Source organism: Plectropomus leopardus, chromosome 22 (genome assembly GCF_026936395.1).
Source record: "Plectropomus leopardus strain MGB_pleo_1.0 chromosome 22, ASM2693639v1, whole genome shotgun sequence".
NCBI classification, from domain to species: domain Eukaryota; kingdom Metazoa; phylum Chordata; class Actinopteri; order Perciformes; family Serranidae; genus Plectropomus; species Plectropomus leopardus.
In genome coordinates this window covers 17,363,815-17,380,223 of record NC_142197.1, presented here as the reverse complement: position 1 = coordinate 17,380,223, position 16,409 = coordinate 17,363,815, and the positions used below count along the sequence as shown (strand labels likewise).

Below are 16,409 nucleotides of genomic sequence, written 5' to 3'. Positions count from 1 at the left end.
CGTTCATATTCATACACACAAGCCACCGGCACAGCGTGAGCCCCGCTAGCCAAGAGCACAGCAGAAAGAAAAGAGAGTGGGAGCGTGAAAGGTGGGTTTATTCTAGAAAGCCAGGTTCGAGGCCAGAATAGAGTTTAATACCTCATTTCAATTTCAGCGCTGAGACGGGGACTCGACGGGGAGCCGGAAACCTTGCATGAAAAAAGGAGGCTACAAGAGAGGCAGAGCGGTGCGGCGCAGACTGAGGGTCAAGCTGCTGTTATGTTCCGCTCCTAAGCCCTTCTCAGTGAGGGGGAAGAGCGGCTGCAGTCGCTCTGAAGCCCGGCCAGAGAAATACTCACACAATTAGTGCTGGAGTTTACAGAAAGGTCAAATGACTAAAAGGCTGCTTTGATTTAAATAACTCAAACTAAAGTAAATGTCATACTTCTTAACCAGGAGTTCTGCAGTAGAAAAACTTTGTAGGTACTATAATTATTTCTTAGAGCTTCAGTTACCTTTAAAGGCTCTGAATTTTTTTTTTCTCTATCACCTCGACAAACACACATTTTTCTGCCACAGTTGCAACAGTTTCAGGTATTTTTTTCTGGGAGAATTTCTGAGTTGCAGGTGTTCTTGGTGTTTTGTTTTTTTTTTTAACTGATTTAAAATGGATGGGACTCAGTTGGGGAAAAAATGATGTCACACCAGTCAGGATTTAGCAACCAGATTCTGTCGACAGTTGTGTGGTTATTTGATTATGTTGCAGGGGGAGAAGGGGGGAGGGGGGGGTACTACACATAAAACGTATTGATCACTGCAAAACATGCTTTATGATAAATACTGGAGAGTAATACAGTAAAACTATAAAAATGTTCACATCATGTAACTGGCATTTTATCATTATAAAGTACTGGTCACCAACCTGGAGACCAATAAATCTCAAAATATTTAAAACCATGGAACATAAAATCATAGTTTCGGCCGTTACCGTACTATTTCCTTTTCCTTGTTTAAAAAAAAAAAAAAATGTTGACCCCTCAGACATAGTGTGTGAAAACCAATTGCGTTTTTCAGGCAAAAGCGTAACACTCCTATACTGCAAACATTCTGTCACGACTGGTCCAACGTAAAGTTGGTTTTCGCCTGTATCTGCTTGATATCCTTCCACAAAAAAAGAAAAACAAAAAATCCTCACTGTGTCATATGATATGCTCTGTGAAGTCAGCGCTGCCCAGTTCAAGTTTTTTGTTGTTGTTGTTGTTTTTTTTGTGGCCATGCCATATAAACATGCATTCAACACAACATTACTGGATCACTGGACTGAGAAATGAACCTACAGGCACCCAAGAACACCCTCCACAACCCCCTCTCACACGTATAATCATGAGGAAAATACCACCAAGGATAAAAAAAATTGCTATGTTATCTCTTTATGGAAGAAATAAAATGTTCATCTTTGAGTAAGTGAGTGACTTGCGAGGCAGTGGATGGTACAGTTTTAAATATGTGGAAATGGATTGCCCCAACTCATGTGCCACCCAGCAGGGCGCCTGAACAAATCGGCCTCTGAAGTGTGAAAATCTACGGTACAAATGAATAGTGTTAATCTGGTGGGTTGAGTGCTGCACACTTGCGGAGAGGAAGTGCTGTGAAATCTTGTTTGTTACCCTTTGCTCTCTCTCGCTCTCGAACCACCTCTCTCTAACACCCCGTCCTCAGTCGACTTTATCTTCTCTCCGAGGCCTACATTCCTTCCTTCTCAGCCTTCTTTCCTATTTCTCTCTCCATCTCACTTTATCTGTCTCTTTTCTGTGCATTTTTTCACCCTCTCCGGCTTGAGTGTTTAGAGGCTGAAATGAAACAGGCAGCATCTCGGCGGGAGTCTGCCGGTGGGGTTGAAATCTGCCCAGCTTCCTCCCACAATCTCCTCCCTGCTCCCACCTTCTCCTCCCTCCAGTCATCCACAATTTACACAGCTCAGTGAAATGTTAATCCACCGATGCGATTCCGCATGCAACATCCATGGGACCCCCTACCAAGAACAGAGGAGACGGCTTCCACATGACTTCACAGTGTATGTTTAACTCTGTTGTTGGATGTACTCTACCTGGAGCAAATCGACTCCTGCTACTAACAAAGCACGTCTGTGTTCATCCATGTGGCCTCATTTGTACTGATTTATATTATATACTGTAAAGTCTGTTTGTTTCTTACATTACAAACTTCATCATTAATATGAATCATGAAGAATCTTTTTTTTTTTTTTTTACTTCAGAATTTTCTGTTCTGTTTCATAAGAAATATTTCTGTGTCAAAAACCAGTGTGGATTTTCCAAAATCCTGTCACGCTGTAGGGGGAAATGGCAAACAAAAAGGATTGGAGAAGACATTTAGAGACTGGGAATTTGTGGCGAGACAAAGAAATGTAGTAGAAAATGTTTATTTTGCTCTGTTACAATGTGGCAGGGAACGGATTTTGGAGGGACTACACTGAATATAGCTAAAATAAAATAAAATGCATCAGAATCAAGACTTGTTTGCCCTAAACTGTTTCATAAGCAATACCTCCCTTCTAATTAAAAAGGAGTTGAAGTTAAGGAATTGTTTGAAAATTAAAAACCAGGTTTCAGTCCCAATTTATCAGATATGATGCAGCAAGGAACCCTTTAGCAGCGGTATGAGACGCATCTGGTGGCAGCATTTTTTGACGCTTCTAGCAACTCCCGTAGTATAAATAATGAGAAAGTGTCCGTAGAGTGGGTGTGAGGGTCAGATGAACTCTGACAGTCACCTGCCAGACTGCAGTTCATATGAAACCAAAAGTCAGTAGTTACTTTTAAAACCACATAGCCTGCTATTTTTTTAAAATAGCACATCAGTTATTTAAGTCACGTAACATTACATAATGTTAGTAACAAACAAACTTACTTTAAGCCAAACCACTTTTTTTTCCTCTACACCTAACCACATGATTTTGTTGCCTACACCCAAGGAAGTAGACCTAAAAATGTTTTTTTAATTACATTCTCAGTTTACTTTGAAAAAGACTGTATGGAGTTTCTTCTCATTTGCAATATTTTCTTAAACAGTGGCTCGATTTTGCCCTTGATGTTTTGGTTTTTTTTTAGGGTTTTATGACATTTTTGTTGCATTGCAGTTAAGTGTAAAATTTAAAAAAAAAATAAAATTCTAATTTTGGTACAGGTATGTATGTTTTAGCATTTTGATGCTAAAACCAAGCCCTTTTAAAAACTTTTTTTGACCTAGCATTCTACTTAAATGTGTTGTTACAGTGACGGAGAGGAAAAAAAAGTTTCACTGTATACTGCAAACAATTTGTTCTAACATGGTTTTCATGTTTCTTTTAACAATATATTTTCCCATTGTTACTACATATTAACATATGCTATAAAAACAAACGTTCACCGTTAAAACAATAAATCACATGCTGTAATTGTTTCATTTTCTAACAGGAGAACATATTGTTTTAACTTAAAACTCTACTGTTAAACAGTGTGTGGAGAGGAAATAGAGAAATTTGGCCTGTTTACATGATTTGATTAGTTGCTTTTCATGCTTAGAATAAGAAATGGCCAGATTGTGCTGTTATTGAGCACATGGATTATATTGTATTGTATTTTAATATTTCCCTGCAATCAGTTGTTTGTACACATGCTTCCCCAGTGCTTGTTGTGAGAGCCCCCAGTGCTCTCCCTACTTCAGAGAGTAGCACACAACTGTTTCTAAGTATACTGCACCATACTAACTTTAACAGAGAATCGTTTAGAGGTTCTTATGTAAGTGCTCTGATTAATTAATGTACGTGATCAGTAGGTGATTTGAGGGACGGTGAGCAAATGCATTGTCCTTGTTAACCTGCCACCTCCGCTCTCCATCTCCTAAAAGCAGAAAGAGAGCAGGGGCTGAGGGCTCGCTGAGTTGAATATGTTAGTCTACTCTGCCTGACTCATTGATCCTTTATCGACTGAGGTTTGTGCAAGTTAAAATGCATGGCCTCTATCACGGCTCTGAAACATGTGTAGCTGAACTGGGCTGTGTGCTGGAAAATCCATGGCGCTGTCCGTGGTGCTGAGCAGATCATATGTTAGTCCCACATTTCTGTGATTCTGGAATTAAAAAAAGTTGAGTTTCAAGTTCAATGTTTCTTAATGTCATGAAACTCTTTGTTTGAAGTTGCTACAATAAGCTTTCATTGTTTGTCCCTTCCTACATATTTTTGGCCAAAAAATCTTAGTGTAGGGTGTTCCTGTAGTAATCTGCCGCTTTAAAATCAAGGAGTTTTCTCAGAAAAGAGCAACGTGGCTCCCTTTCCTTAATTCTACCTCTGGCTTTCAGATTAAGGCTGCACTGTACCAACAAAGATTATTTATAAAGAAAAAAGACTTTCAAGTTAAATCAGAATGACTGCATTATTCTCTGCTGTTTTTTTTATTTGTCACTCACAATAGGCCTTTTTCAAAGCAAACATTGCTTGACACCACAGGTGTTACTAATAACATTAATGATGCCTCCGTGGCACTGAGATGGCAACTCTGACAACGCAGAACAAAAGTTGTTTACATTTTGTCTTGAGTGCTAAGTGCTGATATGCTTGTGTTGGTGTTAATCCAATCAAGTGAGCAGGGAGGTGGTTTCAGACAGCATAAGGTTACCGTGGCAACGTTGATTTCTGGGATTTGAACTGACAGCGTACATAGTAAAATAGAGAAGGTTGCAGTTTGTGTGGCTGCCGTGCATCATGTCATATAGCTGGGTCGACAAGTTGTAAAAGTTCAATCAACTCAGATGGCAGCAAATAGCCTTCCTGCTTACACTGGAGACAGAGGCAGCAGCTCAGTGTCTCACAGTACAAGCTTGTTGTATAAACAAAAGGCAAACAGTAGTCACCTAGTGTAACTGCGGTTGGTGGAGCAAAGCTATCAAATGGGCTTCATTGATGATTTAACCAAGATGACGACTCGCCTCAGCTCCACTTGTCATGAATTCAGCGCACTGAAGAGCTGTGTACTTAATATATACTATAACTAAAACACATAACCAAAGACCAGGCTGTCATGTACACAAAGCTGGAGGAAAATTAGAAATATGGCAGCAAATGAACCTCTGCTCAGGTTGAAAAATAATAAGTAAAATGTGTTTATATAGTGCTTTTCACAGACATAGGTCACAAAGTGCTTTACAAGGGCAATATACAACATAGAAGTAAAAGGGACGAGACGAGCCATGAAGTTAAAAGTGCGAAACCGTTTTCACAGTACATAATGAAGACAAGAATGCCCATAATATAAAGAAAATACAGAGATGGTGTGTACAAGTTCCAAAAGCCTTTTAAGACAGATGTGCCTTAGCTAGCTTTTAAAAGAAACTAGAGTCAGCAGATCAAAATGGGCAGGCAGAGAATTTTAAAATTTAGGTGCTATGAACTCAAAAGCTCAATCACCATGTGTCTTCAGGTGGGTGCAAAGGGCAGAAAGCGGATTTCATGTATTTGATGTAAGAGAGTCAGTGGAAGAATATGGTGAAAAGGTGCTCAAACAGCCGACTTGGGGGCTAAAACTGCCTGTGGCATCATTCTGAGCCAGATTATTCTCCCATTGTTGACATGAGGGTGCTACACAACTGATGTCAGACCAGGGGCCGGATGTATAAACAATATGTATGCACAAAAACAGGTTAAGTACAATTACTGGTGTGATTTGGTACAGCTAGTGCTGTTTTGTTTATGTGTGGTTTGTTTAATTGTGACTGTAAAGGCATTTATGGATGCAGCATCTAAGTCTCAGTCCCCTATGGGGAAATCGCATCGCATGGTTTCGCATCACATCTTTGAACTGCTCAAATTAGAGGACCTGTCCTGACTGTCTCTAAATAAAAGACATGTCTGAGGCAGACAAATCGTGAAAAAGTCTCATAATCTGCACTAGCCCTTAGTTCTTCCCATTGAGCTGCCAGATCACGAGGCTCTGATTCACTTAAGAGGTGGATTCAAGCCTCCTACATAAATAAATTGACATTTCTGTCCACTTTATTTTGGCTAAGCTGCAGAAGTTGTAAAAGTGTATTTTTTCTGTCCTGGAACTAAAAACGCCTGCAAGCAAACCTCTCCTGATGTGGCCTGTGAGATGACTCCTCAATAGGCAAATCTGAAGTCTACTCTCATGCCTTGTCCGTCTTTTGCATTTGTCCGTCCCAGCCCTGTTTTTACCTTTCCCCTCCTGCAGCAGTCTGACATGAAGGAAAACCCCTCTGAGGATTACCCAGCAGCTCTCATCAAAGCCAGACAGCCAGACTGCTGACTGTCAAGACACCTCTAATGCTCAGATAAAGAAAAAAGAAACTCATTCAACAGCATAAGGTTTCATTAGTGCACTATACTTGCTGACATTTCTAAAGAAGAGAAGTGAAGCAATTAAAGTAGGGACCACATAGCCGGTGGTTTCGGACAGGAAATACTGTTTGAAGAGTTTGAATTCATTATTTTAGATGTAGTGTAGATAATCATGTGCTTAGTATCAATAGCAGATGCTCTTAATTAATTTGTCTAGGTGTTTGGGAAAGGTGACTGCAATGCTGTACTTCACACACATTTTACACACTAAATCCATTAAATCTCAGCGTCACTGTAGCTATCGGAGGCTTAGAATGCAATAAATGACCTTGAATATTTGTAGTAATAGCTACTCAAGGTAAGTGGGGTAATAAAAACCACTATTGAGCATGACTTTGATTCATTTGTAGCAGTTACGGAAAATCAGTTATTTAGAGTAAAGCCTGTTTGGACCTGGTATTAACATGTGTTTCAGTGAACTAACACATGGGACAACTGAGACACATCGTCTTTCATATGTATCTATCATGTCTCCTCAGCTTATGTTTAAATTTAGGCTATCAGGTCAAACGGTCATGTCCACAGTTATCACCACCACACTCTCACTATCATGCTTGTTAGTCACGTTAGTGGTTGTGTCGGTACCTCTAGGGATATCAACAGAATTCAACACGTCTCCTTCCACAGGGCAACACAATGGATGGTCGCACAACCCTTCTGTTGTGACATGTTCACTTAAAAATGAGATAAATATTCAAATTCATGCTGTTGGTATAAAAACAGTTAAATAATTTTAAGAAACCGCAATGTTAAGAATATGCCATTTAAAACATTGCTATTAAATATGGGTAAAAATAAACACTTCATCTGCTGATATTTTAGTATTACGAGTGTTGCTTTTGGTATTTTTAGCAGTTTAAAAAAAAAACAAAAAAAAACCAGTTAGTTTTCAACTTGTATTTAGGCCTGTAGATACAAGGTATAAATTGGCTCTTTCTGTCTTGGAAACATGGGCAACCGTATTAGCTGTTAAGAAAATACAAAACAACTTCATACGCACACAGACTATTGCCCATCTACACACACACACACACACACACACACACACACAAAATACCTCTGTACAGACTACCACCAACATTGCACAATGGCCATTGTACAACACACTTGTTGCCATGATAATGAACGTAATACTTGCAGTAAAAGTGGAGCAGCCACATCAATATAGGATCTTTATGTGAACCGTTAATATTTAAAGCATTACAGGGGTTTGGCTCTGACTGACTTGCCATTTAGTGCTTTAATTCAGTGGCGTATATTTATATCCAGCTCAATTGTAATTGGCATAAATATTAAAAAGAGATGCTGAAATTGTTTTTGTTTTTTTTTTTTGTTTTTTTTTTAAATGTGGTGAGAATAACCAATGAAATCCAGCTAACCTACAAAACCTGGGGAAAAAAGAACTAAACAATGTGGATGAATAGATGCCACCAGAGGTTATGAGGAAAATAAGGCATTTTAGCAGTAATTTGGGTGAACTGACCCCTTAAATAGTCCGAGAGAAGAAAAAGGCCACTGAGTATTTGAGGGTGGGAAAGTTCACCTCTGTGAAACATGAAGTCCCACAATCCAATGATACCCCAAATAATTACATCGCCCCAAATATGCCCTCTGTGTTGCTGACCAAATGTTTTAGTTAGTTAGGGGAAGACCACCTAATTTAGGAATTCCGATGTTATTTTCATGGCTGAGAAAAGTCCAAGTGACAGCACGTCAATCACTGAACCGAAATGGAAGGAAGAAGGAAGTCCGCATGCTGAGGAAAGAAGTGGAGGGTAGGAAGGCAGCATCACTGTTGAATGTAAAATGAATTACAAAGAACCACTGCCCATGCATTCACTCTTCAGGGACATACAGATATAAAACTATGAAAGAGTCGCCTCCACAGCAACCTTTCCACATGTTCTCACGGACATTTTCATGCCCACTTGTTACACAGGTAGAATGTAACGTAAAAGTAAGGTGAATATGAAGAGAAGTGTAGGTTGTGTAATGTGTTTGTTTGTGTGTACACAGTGTACTACAAGTATGGAGACGTGCAGTCGCCATGTGTTTCTGCATGTGCGCCTGGCCCCAAATGTGCTTTGATTCCTCTCGTCTCTATTATCAGATGTTCTTTTACAGGTTAATCTTACGTAACTAGCAGCTGCTGCCCTGCGTCTGCACTGACAGCCCGGTTGGAGCAAGACATAACCTCACCAACTCCATTTTGTTTTCATTTAGAAATGGTGTGCCCGGCAGAGAAAGCCTCGGGATAAAGACAAAAAACACATTAGTCCACTGGAATTACCCAGGAATGACGGTGTTCAAACACAGAGCTTTTACGCTTGAGAAACCAATCAGTTTAGTCTATGAAACCCACATTTCGTTTCATTTGAAAACATCATTATTGAAAAGTACACATTTGAATTAGTGCCCCTTTGTCACAGCTAACTAAGCTTTTTGCTTCAAAATAATGCATGCACAGTTGGCTGCTAGCGTAAGCAGCTGCCGGTTAATTGTGTAGTGGGAGTTGAAACTGGAAAAACAGAATGAATGTTTGAGAATGAGGGTGTTTCAGGGCCACTGTGCTACTGCAGATGGATACTTATGATCAACACAGCAACAGGCTACAAGTCATTTTCAAAAGCCAGTGATGTGAAGCTACAGACTGATGCTATGCAATCACTGGGCGTTACAGACCAACATGTTGTCATCACAACTCGTCACATGGTGACGCCCTGTCAATCACCTACTCATGACGTCTAAGGTCTCCTTCTGCATCAGCTGTTTACGCTCTGCTATACCATTACAGTGATGTCAACAAATGCACATGGTGAAATGACGTCATGTTGGGATGACGCAGCCCGTTAAAGTGATGTCAATAAACGCACATGTGGTGAGATGAAGCAGCATGATCCTTAAATTTACACAAATGCTGCCACAATGGTTGGGATTAGGCAAAAAAGTCACGGATGATTAGGTTTAGGCAAAAGAGGCACCTGGTAAACACACACACATCCACACAGGAAGTGAACTCTGGACTCCTGCAGCGTGATGACCTTACACTGTCCTTCAGTGTCCTTAAAAAAGGCGGTTGCTGACTTGGTTGAGCAGGCACCCCATGTTCGAAAGGGCTTCCGCAGCAGCAGCAGGTTTGATTCCAACCCCAGCCCTTCCTGCATGTTATCCCCTCTCTCTCCCTCTTTCACGCTATCACTGTCCTATAAAAAAAGTAGTAGTCACAGTACATCATACAGAGGGCAAAATAATCTCGCAGCTACAATGATAATCGTATACCTAGCAGCGAATATCAGATCCACTCATTCTGATCTTACTTTTCACAATAAAAGTCCTAGAAACTGCATAACTGTCGACCAGAGGGCACTCAAATTTACTCACAGCATTGCACTAAAAGGAAACAGAATCAGACAGAGTGCCAGACACTGCTCTGGGTCAATGTGCTCACGGTAACACTAGCGGTTGTAAATTTGAGTCACTAGCGGTATTTTACATTTTTTGTGTCATTCATTCATCATGCTTTCGGTGTGTCAGGGCCTTGAAGCAGAGACTGATGGGAATGTTGTCTGGTATTTGGTCAAAAACCAAAGTACTGGAAAAACTTTACGGCAATCCATTCAGAAGTTATTGAGACATTTCAGTCTGGACCATCGTTGTGGATCGTCCAACCAACACACCAACATTGCCATCCCAAGAGCCACGCAGCTTGCATGGCTAAAAAGTGATCTATTGGAAGTTTGTTCAAATATCATTTGAGCAAACTGACAGACAAGGAAGGATTAAAACAGACTCACAATAAGACTTTCAAACAAACTAATTCGAGGCCCCAGTGCAGCTGTCAGATAAGGAGATTAACTCTGGAAATGTATGCAATCTGTTGCCAAATCAAATGTCAAGATAGATGCATCACTTCAATTAGCTCAAAAGTGTCAAGGTAGATGCATCACTTCAATTAGATCAACAGTTCCACAATGATTGCACCACACAGCAGTCACACAGCTGCCTCACACTCCCAACAAATCTTGAGGTTTTATCCCCTGATGCCAGAATTCTCTGAGTAAAGCTTGTTCCACTGTAATAAAGTGGAAGAGACGTACTGTACCAACAAGGTATCACAAAGGATTTATTTTGACATTGCAGCCTCCTTCTCAATCCAAATTAGTGTGGCTGTATTCTGAGGCCAATGCGCTCCCTTCCAGTCTACTTTATATTTATGGCGACACACCTGTCAACACACTGGAGGACAGATTTCCTCTTGCTTCTGGGTTTAATCCACAATTGACAGGGAGGGCTTTAAAAGTAAAAGTTATATCGCATCTTCAAATATTCAACAAAATTCCTTTTTAAAATGAAGATCACAATAAGAAACATAATTTTGGCAGTTTAAGTGAGTAAGCGTGACAGAACTGTCAAGAAATAACTGATGTGGAACAAATTCAACAAATCAAACTTATCTTGGGCAACAGAAAATATGGCTTCAATTTTGTGCTAAAGGTAATTACAGATGCACTTCACTGACAGTTTTACTGAACCTGCTTACAGACGACTGAATTGTTGCCGCATTTCTGTCTGAGTCTGAGCTGCATTTGCACAGTGTCAGCAAAATGGGAAGTACTGAAAAGCACTTCTCTATTGGTCAATCAGCAAACTAGGTTATTCTTGTTTCTTTGTATGCAATATGGATAAAAAAAACATGTAAGAAGTCATGTGAGGAAGCATTCTGGATTCAACCAAGTCCCCATTAAGTGCACCGGGCTTTTGGGCAAATTTGACTTAATGGGCAAACTCTGTAAATACAACTACCAGGTCTGTCACATGGGGCTCAAACAGAGACATATATTTGGAAACACATATCTCTAAATCATTGGAAAAATCTTTTTGAGCATCACGACCCTGCTGTTGAAGTCTGTTGAAGAGGTCTTAAGTCTACTTGCTCTATGGGTCCAACAATGGAAAGAGATACAGGAAATTTAACATCCGAGGTAGGTCATTTTCTCGATTTGTACACAATCTGACTTTCTTTTTGCAACCAATGGAGTCACCCCCTGCTTGCCATTATGAATGCAGAATGCAAGAATGCAAATTTAAGGCATTTTTGCATTGGCTTCACTATTCAGACCCAGAGATCACATCCACTTCTTTTATGCAGTATTTGTATTAGACAAGAAAAACTGGACCTGGAACTCATTGCCATTAAACAAAGAGTTGACTCTGAATTAGGTCTACAGTTTGCAGAAACATGAGAGTTCCATTTTAGCAAAACACGCAGTTTCAAGACTCTTCAGGGGAGAGCAAACTCAGAAACATAAAAGATTGCCCTTTTTTTAATGAATGTACTTCTTTTTTTGTCAGCCTCTGAAGTACTTCAAGGTCTTCTATTTTTATTTTTTTATTTTTTGAAAGAGCTGGCTGAAGGAAAACGGTCAGTAACCTTGGGCTCTAAACGGTGTTGAGTGGGTCGTCCACTGGACAGAAGAGGAGGTAAGGACTTTAAATAGCTGACTCCTGCACAAGGACAAACACTCTATGAACCTGGGCCACTGGGCTAATATCTGCTGAGCCACACTGACCATTTAGCTGGACACTTCTATTCTATTATTTTTTTTGCCACATGCAGCCACTAAATGTGATTTAAGTCTTGTTGTTGTCCACAATACAGTGGTGGAATGTCACAAAGTACATTTACTCAAGTACTGTACTTCAGTACAAATGTGAGGTACTTGTACTTAAGTACTTTCTTTTCATGCCATTTCTACTTACTCTACTACATCTCAGAGGGCAAAAACATACTTTTTACTCCTCTACATTTATCTGATCACTTGAATTACTCCACAATTTTTATTTATTTATTTTTTTTTGCATAAAAAACATGTCAGGAGTTACTAAAATATAATGTTTTGCTCAAAATTAAATTACTAAACAGTTTATACAGGTACAGTTGAAACAGTTAGTTGAATAATCAATGAGCTAATTGTAAGAAAATTAATTGAAAATTATTTTCTAAAAACGTTCCATCGATTTTTGGAGTAATTTTGAGTTTTTTTGGTCATTTTTCTGCATTAGTTACTTTTAATACTTTGAGCACATTTTTATATTACACTTTATTAATTAAAGTAACATTTTCACTGCAGGACTTTTACTTGTAAGAGTATTTTCACAGTGTGGTATCAGTGCTTTTACTTAAATAAAGGATCTGCACACTTCTTCCATCACTACCACACTATTAACACGCTCCAATAAGTTCATTACAAAACTCTTGTTTCTTTCACTCTCAACACTTCTCATTTTGAAGCTCGACACTTCTCTCCTGCTGCTGCGTCAGTTTGAACAATCTTGAAATCCCTGCCAATCTCTAAAACCACCACCTCCATGAAATGCAACAGTTTAGATCTCCTCTGAAATTCAAATGGATATTAATCACCTCTGCTAACAAGTAAGCTGAGTAACAAGCCCTCCCAAGGCTGTGTGATTCACAAAACCACCTGAAAGAGACGAAGAAATAGAAAAAGAGGGGAGTGACGGAACAACGGTGAGAAAAAAGCATAAATACTTGATGGAGAGAAGATACTGGGATTCAACAGTACTATTTGAAGTCTGCTGAAGTCAATTCCTAACCTGCACCAGTCTGGGTCCAACAGATAACTGACAAAAACTGTGTGGTTATAAAATGTAGTTTTACTAAACGGCACAAGTTATACAAAGCACAAGTTATACAAAGCACAAGTTGTAGAAAAATATTTTTAAAGAATCAAATGCTGCTACACAACAAGAGCCAAAGACGTTAAACAACCACACTTGCTTTCCTGCAAAAGTCTCCTTCTTAACCAACTTACAAACTTGAACACACATCCTGCCCAACTAAGGTTCTTTGGGGGGAAAAAAGGACTTAGAAAAATGCACTGCTGACATCAGTATGCAGGCAAGTAGTGATATGCAGGTCAGGAGTTTTTAAAACCTGACCCGCTGAGAAAGCCAACCTGCCCGACCCAACCCATACACATGTACATTAATCAGTGACCCAAACCTGAACCCAAACAGCAAACCCGCAAACAAAGCTGAAAGTTTCTGGTAATGACCTACTTGCTGTTGAATATACTGTATGTCATTTCCAGTAAATATTGCAATTCAAAATGTGTTTTCTGTTTTAAAAAGCACAAATGACAGAAAGACAACAAGTATTCAACCATCTTTTAAGTGATTACGTCTTTAGCATATGATCTCGAGTGCACAGCTGATAACCTATGTGGTTTGTTTACATGCACGCCCAGCTGACAAGCACAGTGGTTTGTCATCATGATGTTACAGAGGTGCATATTTAACAGAGTCAGTGTGGACAGAGAGACTCTTGCTTGCTGTAAGAGCATGGTGTTAGGCCCGCATATTTGCAGAGGGAAATATTTTTACCAGACATTTGACAGGGATATAAAATATATCAGATCTTAACAGATTTTCCTAATCAAAAGCCAAATAAAAGGCTGAGTGCAGCAGCGCTGATGAGACAGTTGCTTGTGTGAGAGAGACAAGGAGAAGAGGTAGAGAAAGCATGTAAACTGGATTATCGCGCAATGTTTCTGTATATTCTAACAACTTGCTCAGAATGCCACTTTGTCATTTTATGACCTTCCCGGCCTGAAACCCGCACTATTTTCTAACAAGCTCACCTGAACGGCTGATCTGCGGGCTGTGAGAGGACCCTTGCATCACTACAGGATATGTAAGCTCATTAGCTGCTCAGCTGCAGCACATTAAGGGACACTGAAGAGTCCCTCCTGAGAAAATCAAGTTTTTAACCTTGTTAACATGTCCATACAGTTTTTTTTTTATATATGTTACAAGACACATCATGAAAAAAAAACAGTCAATCCATGGCTGAGCATGTGTACCTTGGAACTGTACCAATGACAGTCTCAACAATAGGATTCAGACAGCCAGTGTTTCATACTTAACAAACCTCAGCAACCAATCCCGTCAAACAGCACATTATTCACTGTTTAATAACCTTGTCAAGATAAAGGCTCATTTTATCTGTAAGCAGGGGTTTGGTGAGCAGAATCAAAAGGTGAGCAGGTATGCTCAAGCTGCAGGTGGGCTTGGGGGGGGTATTTTGCATATTCACAGATCTGTGCATATTAAATGAAGCATAGGTGTCGAGTTACTTTCCAGCCATTTTCAAGACATGAAGGGAAAATAAACTTCAAAATATGTAATTCTGATTGACTGAGATGTGCTTTTAGGGTTTTAATCAACGCCTGGAGAGGAACTTTAAACAATCTCCTCACTCTTCAATAACACTAATAGGCTGTCTGCCCATGACATGTAGCTAAAGCACAAGATCTTCTTCTTTGTCTCTCGTTCCCAATTTAACACTGACACTGGTACCCTGCCAACTGCTGTCAATCCAATGGACGCGAACACACCCCTCCAGCCTCATGAGATGTGTTCCATCTAAGTTTTCCACATTATCTAAAAATGATTTCTAAAATGTTATTTATTACCATATTTATGAACACACATTTTAAGAAAATTGCTCACAAAAATAAAGTTGTTCCAACAATGTTTTCCACATCATTTAAACGGAATTTTAAGTGTTAACTTTCTTATCATTTTGAACTCTGTCTGGCCTTGCTGAAGAAACATCTAAGTGTCTTTTACTGAGTCATTTCTTCCTGTTGTTAGAGTGCCATTAAATGTACTGTTTTTTGTTAGAACTGTCTGGCACTTCGCAGTCAAGGTGGTCTATGGATTCAACACTTCCTCCCAAAGTACCCAAAGAACAGTTTAGCTCAGCCCTTTGAAGGCTGCTGTGGATTAGTCCTCTTTAGTCCACCTTTTCTTCACAGCGGTCCAGTGGGAGAGGGGAAAAAATGTGAGGGGGTGTTCACTCTACAACTACAAGCTGCTCACTGCCCTCTAATGGCTTCAGCAGCCTGCTGGAAAAGCAAACTGTCTGTTAAAACATCCTGAGTAAAACACAAATACCGACAGTCAAACAGCAGTTTGTGTGTTTTTGTTTTCGACAGCTGTTGGATTTGTATTCGTGCTTGCATGTTTGTTTCCGTGCAAACAACCCCGGTCTGCACGGGCCAGTCGAACCTCTATGATGTATCCCCGTGGGAAAACGAAAGCAGCCAACCATCTAACGCAGCTCAGATCAAATAAGGCCAGTGCAGACCTCCTCACCTGCCGGCTGCTTTGGCCTGACACGTCGGCTGTGTTTCAGCTTTGGCGAGGAAGCTGACAGTTCTATGAACAATTGAGGGCGGATGATGATATCAAACCATCTAAGACTCGCCCCATGTGGTACGGCTACATAGGGAATATTTCACTGAAGATTACTTTCAGCAGTATCATCAGGAGGCAGATTTTACCACTGGATTGTATATTTTGTCTGTTTCATGTTTACTTTTCAGCATCAGGAGCATGTATATCTAAAAGTAATCCAAACAAAACATGTTTGTCTCTGGAGTCTCTTTGTAATCAGTCCAGGGTTTTTTTCTATTTTGTACAATTTTGTCGCTGCATCTGTTTCACTGCTTATGAGTTTCATGAAAGTGAGCAGCTTTTATTCAAGGATGAAGAGGGAGTGTGTGCTCAATCACTGTGAGAATCAGCTTGTTTATGACTCTGACAGCGAGGACATTTTCTCTGTTACTTCTTTTTGGTTACATTTCAGGGTTAAAGGTTAAAATTTTGTTAACGTTCTTGCCAATAAAAGTCCATGCAAGTATAGCACTGCAAGTGTGTGTGAGTGTGTTAGCATGGAGAAGTTGGGTTGGTGTGGGTGCATTCAGGACAAACATGTTGAGTAATGACGTGCCAACTCAGATTGGAGCAGGAACTGTCCAAGTTTCAGACACTCCAGGCCGAAGTTCTGGCTCTAGTTTTTAAAATTCATTGTGGAAAACTCATGTGTTGCTGTTAAAGATAACCAACATGCAGGAGGTAAACCTTGCTTTAACGCAGAAACATGCCTGTTATGGTCTGTTGATATGCTATTTTTGCAAGGGGGGTGTAGTTA

At 39.9% G+C, this 16,409-nt stretch overlaps 1 protein-coding gene across 2 annotated transcripts in view; it reads right to left on the bottom strand.

The window, feature by feature from the left end:
• Positions 1-16,409, bottom strand: part of tafa5a (TAFA chemokine like family member 5a) — a 329,946-nt gene that overhangs the window by 308,551 nt on the left and 4,986 nt on the right. The window lies entirely within an intron of this gene.